Source organism: Macaca thibetana, chromosome 8 (assembly GCF_024542745.1).
Source record: "Macaca thibetana thibetana isolate TM-01 chromosome 8, ASM2454274v1, whole genome shotgun sequence".
NCBI lineage: Eukaryota > Metazoa > Chordata > Mammalia > Primates > Cercopithecidae > Macaca > Macaca thibetana.
The window spans coordinates 44,012,001-44,024,074 of NC_065585.1; positions in this window are offsets into that span (position 1 = coordinate 44,012,001).

A 12,074-nucleotide genomic window follows, 5' to 3' on the forward strand; every position below is an offset into this window, starting at 1 on the left:
TTGTTATGATGCAAGGAAGTCCTACAGCCATTTGGCAAACAGGAGAGGAGGTAGCTAGAAAGACGGCAGAGATGGCAAAAGTCTGAGTCCTCGATGCTGCTGATAAATTGTTAATAGGACAAATGAGGTAGATCTAAGAAAAAAAAATTGCTAATAAACCAAACTTAGAGCTGCCTTATCTCCAGACTTTGCATTATGTAAGATAATACATTCTTTGTTATTTAAGCTGGTTGGATCAAGGCTTTCTGTTATATAAAAGCTGAAAAAATCGCTACTACTTGAGGCAGTGACTTTCAAGCTTTTTGATCATAAACCAAAGAGGGAAATATGTTTATGTGTAATGTACTCTAAAATGTTCTATTCTACTCTATTCTACTTCATTTTTTAAAATTCAGGTCACAACCCACTAAAGTGATTTCAAAGCTCACTAATGGGTCATGACCCACATTTCAGAGAACATTAAAGTCATAAGGTATATAAGCTACCGTGATATAATAGAAAGCATAATGTGGTGTCATCAAAGACATACCACTGAAGTGCTGTCATAGGAGGGAATGATCACTTCAAGTTGAGGGAAACAGGGAAGGTTTGAAGGAAGGGCTGGACCTTGAAGAGTAGTTCCATTTCCAGCAAGAGGAGTGGGTGGAGAATTCAGGGGTGGGGGGATTTGGTTCAGGAATGACAGGAGCAAAGACAAGATAGTGAGAAATACAGATATGTTACCCACCAGGGGGTGAACCTGGCCAAAGGTGGTGTACGGTTTGGAGAGTAGTGAGAATAAAGGTGTGATTTGGGTTAGATAATGTGCAGCCTCGAATGCCAGGCAAATGGGAGGCCCTATGAAGCCTGCGTAAGGCTGCATCTAAGAAAATCTAAAGTGGTAGCAGCTGCAAGCTGGGCTGGGCCCATGTCACATCAATAGCTGAAACTGGCAGAGTTTTAGGTCAGAGGCAAATAAGAAAGGCCTGTGCTCTTGGAGGTCCGCTTCTGCCATGTCACCTCCTTCTGCCTGCAATTCCTGCAAACCCATTCTCCACAAGGGTGGGGCTCTTGATCAGTGAGCTGCTCTTCCATGACGAACAAAGAGTAAGTAAGCCGGCCTTTCTAAAAATCTTGCCTGGCAGCCCACAACGTAAACTAACAGAGCTGATGTGATTTTCTAAATGACACCATCAGAGAGTGGGCAAGATTGGCTGATTTTCAATCTCAGAAGGCCAACAACCCCCAGCTTCTCATTGTTCATCTTCTTGCTCCCACCTGCTTGCCTGCAGATGTGTTCACATTTTGTTAGATCCAGCCCCCAAAGGTGGGCTGAGCCTAGCTACTTGACACCTCTAATAAGAAAAATTCAGTGGAGGAGGATTTGAAATTGCTAGTTACATTGGGTGTTTGTGCTATCTGTGGATTTTAATTATCCATGTCATTCCTTCCCTAATCTCTCCCTGAAAAGCAAGAATTGACTCTCATGATGGAAATTAATCGGAACTAATCTGCAGCTTCTCTTTTACTATAACCCACAGACCTAAGAGGTTGGCAAATCAGAGTGGAATTTTCCTGGGAATCCACACACTGAAGAATCGAACCAGATTTTAATAACTTTAAAGCGGTGCCAAGTTTATGCTTGCCCTCTCTCTTCAAATAAGTGAGTTTTTGAATATTGAAGACTGAATGATCAGATTTCTGGAATACTGTTTCTGTCCTGACAGTTGATACTCCTTGTGGTTTGGGCAGAGGCCCCTACATATCTGGCCCACTGCCTGCATATGGAAAATTACAACTGAGACCTACCCTTTGGGAATGCAAAGTAAGTTAATTGCTTGGAATGGGTGGGCATATTGATGATGAAAAGCACCAGCTAGCCACATGTGACCCCAGAGCATATGGAATCAAGCGATGAGTTAGCATAATTAGTGTTGATTCAGTCTTCGTATCTTCTTCAAGGGGGTTTATTTAGATTTTTCTTTGTAGAAACTTTCAATGCCTCAAGTATTAGAACCTAAGATTAAAGTTAATAAGCTGAATAAAAAAGTGAAGGAAAGAGCAGACAGGTAGGGATTACCTTCTCAACATGTCTAAAGCCACCATCGCCATCTCTTCCCAGTGCTGCGTCTGCTCTGAGCTGTCCCTTCTGGGTGCATGGCACCCGCATTTCCCCAGGCACCTGGAATCATGGTGTCACCGCCAGTATTCCTGCTCCTTGCCATCCACATGCAGTTGATTGCCAGATCCTTTAAATGCCTTGCCCTCTCTGTTTCTACTCTTCTTAATTCAAGTTCTCAGTGCATCCCCACTGGCCTCCTGAGATAGCCTCCTTGACTGGCCTTACTGCTTCCCCTTCTCTTCCCATCTCAGTTCACCCCTTACTTGGCTACTGGAGTAATTTCCTAAATCACAGCTTTCAACAAGTCACTCACTTCCTTGCACTAAATTCCTCAGGGGCTCCCCCATCTAAAGGTTCACAGCTTCAAAGGCTAAACCTATGAACATGTTATCAAGAACCTTCAACCTATCGTCCCAAGTGTTTTCTCCCATGACGTCTGGTTCATAGCCCAGAGTGTAGGGCAGAGAAGGCACTCCTTGTACTTAATCTGGAAGCATTTATCATATTGTATGGAATTACCTGGAGCCTGAAACACCCACTAGACAATAAGCTTCATGAAGACAGGGTGGGGTTTTTACTACTATAGGACCAGGCAAATAATTGGAACTCAATAAACATTAGTTGGAAGGCTGGGAGTGGTGGCTCACACCTATAATCACGGCACTTTAGGAGGCCAACGCGGGAGGATCACTTGAGGCCAGGAGTTCAAGAGCCACCTGGTCAAAGTAGTGAGGCCCTAACTCTACAAAATAAAATAAAATAATTAGCTGGGTGTGGAGGCATATGCCTGTAGTCCCAGCTACTCAGGAAGCTGAGACAGGAGGACAGGTTGAGTCCAGGAGTTTTCAAGACTACAGTAGTTATGATCATGCCACTGCACCCTAGCCTGGCTGACAGAGCAAGACCTTCAAAAACAAAAAACTATATACATATATATGCATATATGTATATGTACACACATCTATATATGTGTATATATACATATACACACATATATATACATGTATGTATATATACATATATGTATTTGTATGTATATATATTAGTTGGTTGAATCAATGGATGAATAAATATGTAATAGATTAGGGATTCTGGTTTTAAATTGAATCTGTTTATCAGTACCTAATATAACCTTTGTCAACTTTCTACTAAAATACCTATTTAGAATGCACAAAGAGTAAAAGCACGTAACCCCACCAGAAGTTAAAACAATTGGAAAATCCACTGCCCAAATATGGAAGAAATGTAGACTCTAATGTAGATTCTAAGTTCTATAAGGCAAACTTCAAAATCAAACTCAGAAACAGTACATGTTCCATCATCTCAAAAGAAGAGGCCTATAATGCCAAGAAGGAAGACATCTTATTTCTTTCTAGATTTTTTTTTACCTCTGGCTTAGAAGCCCAGGGTCTGGATCAACCAAAAAAATTGGGAATCCATCCCTCAATTGCTCGGATTGTGTGTTTCAAAGCAGCACTCCATTCTTCTCCTCTTGACCTTACCAACAATTCCCCTCTTTCTGCATTTATTTAGAAATTGCAATGCCCATTTAATAAACAAATTCTAAGAAAACAAAAGTGCAGAAAGTTGGGTACATATGTGCATGGTGGTGGAGGTGGTCAGACATAGGCTGGCGATAGGTCAATTGCTGGGGGAAGCATATTTCCAACAAAAGTGAGGCTTTGGGTGATGACAGAACCAGGAAAAGCCCTGGGAACAGTATATTCTGGGGACCAGTTGCGTGTGTGTGTGTATGTGTGTGTGTGTGTGTGCATGCACGTTTTATTTATTCAGAATGTCAACCAGACAGATATTAGCTGTAGGAGAAGATTCTGCCTCAATCCTACAAAACTACACGAAAGGAATACACGCTCTGTAGTCATTGGAAATTGCACCAAGCTCTGCACACTACACTATCTTCCAGTTGTGTATCTAAGAATGAGATTCCACAAACGTCCAAATGGATGGTGAGTGGAGTCAAGAGAAAATCACACTGTGTCTTTTAGCAACCAGTAGATCTGAACAGATTTCCCTTCTTGCAGGATAAGCTCTGCAGTACTGCAGATTAAAGAAAATGGAATGTCATTCAGAAGTCTAGAGGAAAGTCCTATTTCTGAAAGTGATGTACTCCGTGAACCAGAAGAGAATTCTAAAATACTGTTTTGCGTCTTCCTTAGGACATAAGAAGACACGGCTTTTATGAAGTAGGAGTGAAAAATTATGAAGAAAGAGCAGGTAGCAATGGAAGGAGAACAGAATGAAATAAAGAACTATTGTGAGGAATGCAAGGACACATGGTGACGTGATGAAAACAAGACCAGCATTGGTCACACAACATCTAAAAGTTATTGATGTTGCCAAGAAAAGAGCAAAGGCAATTGGAACAGATGCAAGAAGCAAAGCTATCATCTTTCATCATAGATGAAAGATGTGTAATTACCAGGTTCTCAAATCCATGAAGCTTTGCCCGAACACTATTTGTTCAGTAATGGAGTGAGAGCTTACTGTGTAACAGACTCTGTGTTGTGGGCCAAGATAAAACGGTCATCTCTCTCCTGTGGTCCCTTCCACACCCAGTCCCCAACTCTCCCATGCCACCTACAACATTCTGCTGTTTGTAGTCATTAACGTATCTGCCCCTGCAACAGAAATGTGTGGTCCTAGAGGACAGGATGGTAACTTGCCCACGTCTCTATATTCTCAGAATCTAATACACAAAAAGTTTCTTGAATGAATAATGAAGTGCATGAATAAAACATCACCAGATTGACCAACAGTTACAGTTCTCCTATGATTTCTTTGACAATAACAGTTCACAATCAATTCTCCTAGGACCATCTGGTGTTGATTCTCTGACCACACCTCCTGAGGCCTCATCAGAGTACAGAGTCCACTGCGCTTGCGGATGTGTAATTAGCTGGTATTTCCTTTTCATGTTTCTATTTCCTTGTGGATATTTATTCAAAAACAATTTCTAATAACTTTAATAACTTTTTTCCTAATTTTCAAAGCAATGCAAGCCCATTTGTACACAGAAAAGCATAAAGTGAACTCTCACACTTATAAGAGGTATTTCTGAGGTCCACCCAGTCCTTCAGGGCAAGGCTTTCTGTTCTAACCACAGCCAGCCCATCTAGAGCACTTGGAACAGCTCAGCATACTGTAGGTGTTCAATGATAAGTATTTGTCAGATGCATGTTCGTGAGCAGGTACCAGGTCTCCGCAGCCTCAGCTGCTTGCTGGGTGAAGGAAGGAGCTTCCCTGGTACCGCCAAGACCCCTGAGCTCCTGGGCATGCCCTGGTGGTCGCCACCGCCCTGGGAATTAGTGCCATCTCTGTATCCCAGTGCTGCGGGCCCCTCTGGGCCCTGTGGCTATCAGGCATTTCTTCTGCATTTGAGGTCCCAGGCCCTGGACCTTGCTGGGGCCACAGACTGTTTCTGAGCTTAAGAGGCCTGGTTTTCCGGCATTCTCCATGCAGTGAGGCTGCACCATGCTCGCTTCAGAACTGGACAGGAAATCGCCCCTTCCCTTTTTTATGAAGGTTGGAAAGCCAGTGGCCTGACCTACTGATGACCTGGTATTAGTGAAAGCTCTTTATGTCTTTAATATTTTGATGCTTGCTTTAACTGTTCCTCCACAGACCATTTAACTGTGGCTTAGCCTGAAGATTTCGTTCCTCTTCACTTTTAAAATGCAAAAGAAAAATGATTAGGAAAGAGCCTGACATGGTTTGGAAGTTTGTCCCCTCCAAATCTCTTGCTGGAATGTGCCCTCCAGCGTTGGAGGTGGGCCTAGTGGGAGGTGTTAGGGTTGCAGGGGCATAACCCTTATGAATATCTTAGTGCTGTCCTCATGATGATGAGTGAGCGCTCACTCTGAGTTCACACGAGATCTGGTTGTTTAAGAAGAGCCTGTACCTCCTGCCTCTCTTGCTTTCAGTCTCTCCATGTAATACTCTGGTTTCCTTTTGCCTTCTGCCGTGATTGGAAACTTCCTGAGGCCTCACCAGAAGCAGGTGCTGGGCCTATTCTTTGTGCACAGCCTGCAGAACCACGAGCCAAATAAGCCTCCTTTCTTTATAAATTACCCAGTCTCAGGCACTCTTTCATAGCAATGCACACGGACTAACACAGAGCCTAACCAGGAAAGCCTGCTCACAGTCCTTCTACCTCCGCAGTGAATACAGGCACCCCACCTGGGTGCACCCCCAGGGGTGTCGCTGAGGGGAATTAAGTCCCTCAGTAGGAGTTTCTGTGTGGGTGGCTCCCTCTACCACCCCCACGGAGGAACTGGGAGATGGCCGAGGCCAAGATTGCATCCTGTGACTCAGAGAGAGGACAAAAGCGGTCAGAGCCTGTCCATCTTCAGGAAGCCCTCACCCATCAGAGGGAGAGGCTTTCAGGATGTATGGGAGCTGTCTCCAGGCCTCCCACCCCAGCCCCCAGGTAGCAGAGTTCCCCTTTAACTGGCTCTGCAGAGTGGGCATTTGTATGACATTTCATATTCTTTTGAGAGGTTGCACAGCCAGAAGTTTGAAAGCCCCTGCCATCCAGAGAAGCCAGCAGTTACCCAGGAAGGGCCTTTTCAGGTGGCAGCACCTGGAGGTGGTCTTTTTCCCATTCAGCTTTGTAAATCCCAGAACTCCACTTTGTCAGGACACCCAGAATAGGTCAGTTCTGAGCTACTGACTTAACCAGATCCATAGAGAATAATGCATTGATCATAGCACCAGTACATCTGTTCACAACAGAGAATGCCCCTTCTCAGGGATCAGAACATCAGTGACCAGCATTGGGAGCCACCTGGCTAATTCCTCCTAGTATCAAAGTAGCCAGGGCCAGGTGTGGTGGCTCATGTCTGTAATCCCAGCACTTTGTGAGGCCGAGGTTGGCAAATCACTTGAGGTCAGGAGTTCGAGACCAGCCTGGCCAGCACGGTGAAACCTCGTCTCTACCTCAAATACAAAATTTAGCTGGGTGCGGTGGCACACACCTGTACTCTCAGCTACTTGGGAGGCTGAGGCAGGAAAATATCTTGAACCCGGGAGGCAGAGGTTGCAGTGAGCCAAGATTGTGCTACTGCACTCCAACCTGGGCAACACTCTGTCTAAAAAACAAAACAAAACAAAAAATTGTAGCCAGGATGCCACATTAGTAATCAGAAGACTGTTCAGTGGAGCTAGAATAAAATGCAAGGAAGGTGGATTCAGTCAGTGGCATTTTATCCAGGCCATGGTGGACCTGAGGATTTGTGTCTTTCTCAACAACAAACTGCTCTCTCCTGCCTGGAAAGCTGCAGCTACCGAATCCAGGTAGCTCCTGGATGGCACTGGAAAGAACCTGCCTGGAGCAGACAATGTTCTTGCCACCTCCTGGCCAATTCCCACTTCTTGCTTCCCCAAAGAACCCTGCCCGTCCTGGTACTCACCCTCCTCGGCCTAGGTATAGGCTGCAGGGAGGTTAGTCCCATCCGAGGTCCCAGGAGACAATCTTCACTGGTCCAAACAGTGACTCTCCTCCCTGTTGGACCCAGTACCCTCTTTTTATAACAAATATTTTTAGATTTTTTTCGCCTCAAACTCCTGGGCTCAAATGATCCTCCCAGCTCAGCCTCCTGAGTAGCTGGGACGATAGCCACACATCACCAGGCTCAGCTAATGTTTTTTTTGTTTTTTTAAAAAATTTTTTGTAAGGACAGGGTCTTGGTGTGTTGCCCAGGCTAGTCTTGAGCTCCTGGGCTCAAGAATCCTACCACCTCAGCCTCCCAAAGTGTTGGGATTATAGGCATGAGCCACTGCACCCAGCCCCACAAATATTTTATAATGTCCCTTTTACTACACTGAAATAAAATTTGCATACAACATAAACTATCTGTACACATAATTTTAAAAATTAAATAACTATTATGAAGTAGAATTAAAAAAGAGAAATAATGTACAATAAAACAACCTGTATCTCAAAATGCAAACGCTTGGCAGGATTGCGCTAAAAGAAACAACATTGCAGGTGTCTGGATCCATACCTAGAATCACAGCGAATGTGGCAGTCACTGGGGCAGGCCCATTGGGTGTATTGTCCTGGAGGCTCAAATTCCATGAGTAATGTTGACATTGCTAATGTGATTTTCCAAAGCAGTGAACAACTCCTGGAAAAGTTCTAAACAAAACAAAGCAATCTCTTCTCTCGATGTGCACAGTAATTGCTTTCCTGGAAAATACAGTGTGTTTTTTAAATGCTTTGGGTTTATATATGAGAGAGAGTTTGATTTTAGCTCAGATCATTTTGAAGATTTTTCACTTGTGGAAATGTTCAACGGGACATTCAAAAATCGTGCAGGTCACAGAGTGTGACCATCCCACACATTGCAGGTTGTCTACCATCTCTAGCCTCGGCCCACCACATGGTCATAGCCCTCCTTGAATTATTATGCCAGCCAAAAATGACCCCCTTCACATTTTCACAATGCCCCAAGGACCCAAGTGAATCCTGGTGCTCCCATTCCCCCTTTCCTGTAATGAAACACAAGGGGAATTCCACCGGAGGCCTTTTGCACAAGATGTTTCCTTAATACCTGGCAAGAAGAGACACAGGTGAATAAACAGCAGCTTTCTCTGCCTGTGGTTGTTGAATGAGAATGCGATGTCTGGGGTCTGCAGCCCCCTTGCCAGCTGGGGGCAACCAGCCTGAGAAAGAGGCCAGCACACTGGGCAGGGCAGAGCAGAAAGGGGGAAGGAAGCTGGAGACCCGATGGCTTCAAATGAGCCACTGCAGCAGCCAGTCCCGGAACTGCCCTACCTCCAGATATTAAATATGTGCGCAAGTTGGTAGAGTTGGAACTTTCTGTTCTTACAGCCAAAAGCTTCTTCCTGATAAAAATTACTCACGGCTGGGCGTGTTGGCTCATGCCTGTAATCCCAGCACTTTGGGAGGCCAAGGCAAGAGGGTCTTTTGAGGCCAGGAATTTGAGACCCAGCTTGGGCAATAAAGTGAGACCCTGTCTCTATAAAAGAGAAAAAAATTTAAATTATTTTAATAAAGCACTTATATTACGGCTGTTTGAAGACCCCATTTTGGGGTTTAATGCAGAGAATCTGCCTCCTTACTTAGTTTTACCTTGAGAGACAGTGAGGTGATTTGGTTAAGGACAATTTCTGGTTCACATTCCAGGTCAGCTTTCATAGGCAGTGTACATTTTAGCAAGCCACTTAATCTTTTGATGTCTCATTTCCTCACCTGTAAAATAGGGACAATAATGGCTTTCAAATTATAGGGATGCTGTAAGGATTAAATTAAACAAGTTAATGCAAGTAAGCACTTCAAACAGTGCCTTGCACATCACTGAGGCTAAATCAATGTTAGCTGTGATTACAGAGTATTTTTAGTTTCTTAGTTAGACTTCTTTTGGCCGCAAATAACAGAAATTTAACTCAAACTAAATTAAGCAAAAAAAAAAAAAAAAAAAGAGAGAGAGAGAGAGAGAGAGAGAAGTTATTGGCAACCGAGGATACCAAGATGGGTTACAGAACAAGGAAGAACGGCTGGAATTTGTGCCCTGGGATCAAATGTAACCTGGTGCTGCAAGACAAGTGATTTCTATCCTCAGCTGCTTGTAAGAATCTCCAAAGACAGCTTTTAAAAGTCCCAAGGCCTAGGCAGCACCGAAAACCAACCAAATGAAAATTTCTGGGGCTGGGATCCAGGCACCAGTATTTTTTCAAGCTCTCCAGTTGATTCCAATGTTTAGCCAAGGCTGGAAGCCACTGCTGTTGAATCTCTTTGTCTGCCTCTCCTCTCTGCTTCTCTTTGCTTCCTTTCATTCTACAGAAAGCTCTTCCCACTACAGCCTCAGATGTCTATCTCAATAGAAAAAAACAAAAAAAAAGCGTGCTTTCATGCCACCATCCATATATCAATGGATTTGGCCTATTAGATCTTGCGTTCACCCTCTTTATTCTGATCACTGTTGCTGGGGCGTGGGGACTGAACACACCCCTTCAGCCAGGAAACTTGATAACTCACCAGAAATACTTGGAATGGACACAGAGCAATTCCCTCAAAGATCTAAGAAAATTGAACAGGAAAAATCCAGATACATCATCTAAATAAAGTAAAACCAGTTAGACTTCATCTTGGTCGATATAATGTATTGTCAGCATAATTAGCTTCAGCCATTTTTGTAACCAATAAGATGTGGGCATGATGGTGTCTTGTCTTCACATTGTTTAACCACTGCAAGTGATGGAGACTATCCCTTTGCTAGGATGATGCCTGGGTCTGTCTCTCGACTATCTTGATGGAATTGCAGGCTGTTGATTCTCTGAAACTGTTTACTCACTGACTCCCTGTCATGGCCATGGATGACTGATCTCATATGTTACCCTCTTGATTTCTCTCCATTTCACTTGGGGATAAAGTCAACTTTAGGTAGGACTCTACTTAGTATTTCGGCTCAAACTGAAGCCCATTTTCTCAAACTTTTAGTCCTTCTCCTCCATTTTACTTGCTGATCTCCAGGTTGGAGCCCTTGTGAAAATGCTTTGGGTTAAATTGTTTTTTTTTAACTAAAAGATGATTGAAATTATACATGGAATCTTCAATTGTACTTATCCACTTGTTCTGAAGCACACATAAGAGATCCTTTTTTTAAGACTGGATATTATCGAGAGCTTGTTTGGAGGTTCTAGCAGAGGAGCGCAGCTACTCTATATCCTTGACGGAAGACCAGTCCTCTTCTATCGGGGATGGTCGTCCTCTTCCACTGAGCATGCAGCTTCAGGAGGGGCGCACGTGGAGCAGCAAGGGAGGAGGGAGACACCCGCCTAGCCAGCCAGAGCAGCTGAATCAACCCTGGCGATCAGTGGGATGACAGATGTCGCAGCCAGATCGCCCTTACATCCAAAACTGGATATTGTTGAGAACAATAAAACACATTCCCAACCCTCCAGAAAGTGGGGACTTTTTGATCAGTTGGAGGGAAGTGTATTTGAGGAGAGAAGCCACAGTAAATATCTGCACAGGATTAACATAATTCCCAGTGGAATCAAATGGCCCCTGTGGAGCATATCCGTGTCCCCAAGGAGCCTGTTCCCTTCACTCTGTCTCTGTGGCTTTGTCATCACACATTTTCTGATTTCAGCTTACTGTAGGTTTCACACGACTCTGGTTGCACACTGAGCAGTGAATTTGGATCTCTGGGTTTCCCAACTGGCGAAAGCCACTGCTGCAGCACGACGGAGGGCTGAAGGGCAAGCTGGGGAGGCGCTGCGGCAAGACGGTCACAGAGGGCCTTTGCCATTCTGTGCACTACCGCACAGAATGGCAACCAACTTTTGGTTGGTTCTTATGCAGACACCTGACAGGCCTCTTCCTGTTTTGTTCACTTTTTGCATAGTTTCAGATGAAGCGAAAAAGGGCCCCCGAAGGAGCTTTGCTTACCACTAGAGGGAGGAACACCCCAGGCCCTTGCCGCCTGGAGGACAAGGGCCCGCAGCACAGGAAAAGATTTACCACACTTCCCCCCAGCAACCCTCCTCCCTCCAGCTGGGCAGGAAGCCACCTGCCACAGCAACGGTCACTGCTGGGGTCACACTCTTCTTGTGCATTACATTTCCAGATCTGATTTCTGCGTGAAGCCGCAGCATCCTCCTTGGTGTTCTTTGAAAGCTCTGTGTTTTTCCAGCTGTTCCACAAACCTTTGTTGGCCCGGGCTGCCTCGCACATAGCTTTCCAAAATTACTGAGGCTATAGACATTCTTTCCACCCGCAGTATCCGCACTGACCCCTCCACCATTTGTGAATGCAAATCCTTACCCCATCTTAAGAGTTTGTCTCACTTCCGGGTATCAAAAAAGCTGTGTATGTCACTCTCAGCCCGCGAGTAGCACTGGAAAGGGGTCACTGGGCACAGCTGGGATTAACTTCCTCTATTCTGGAATTACATAGAAATAGAATCACACAGTATGTCCTTTTTCT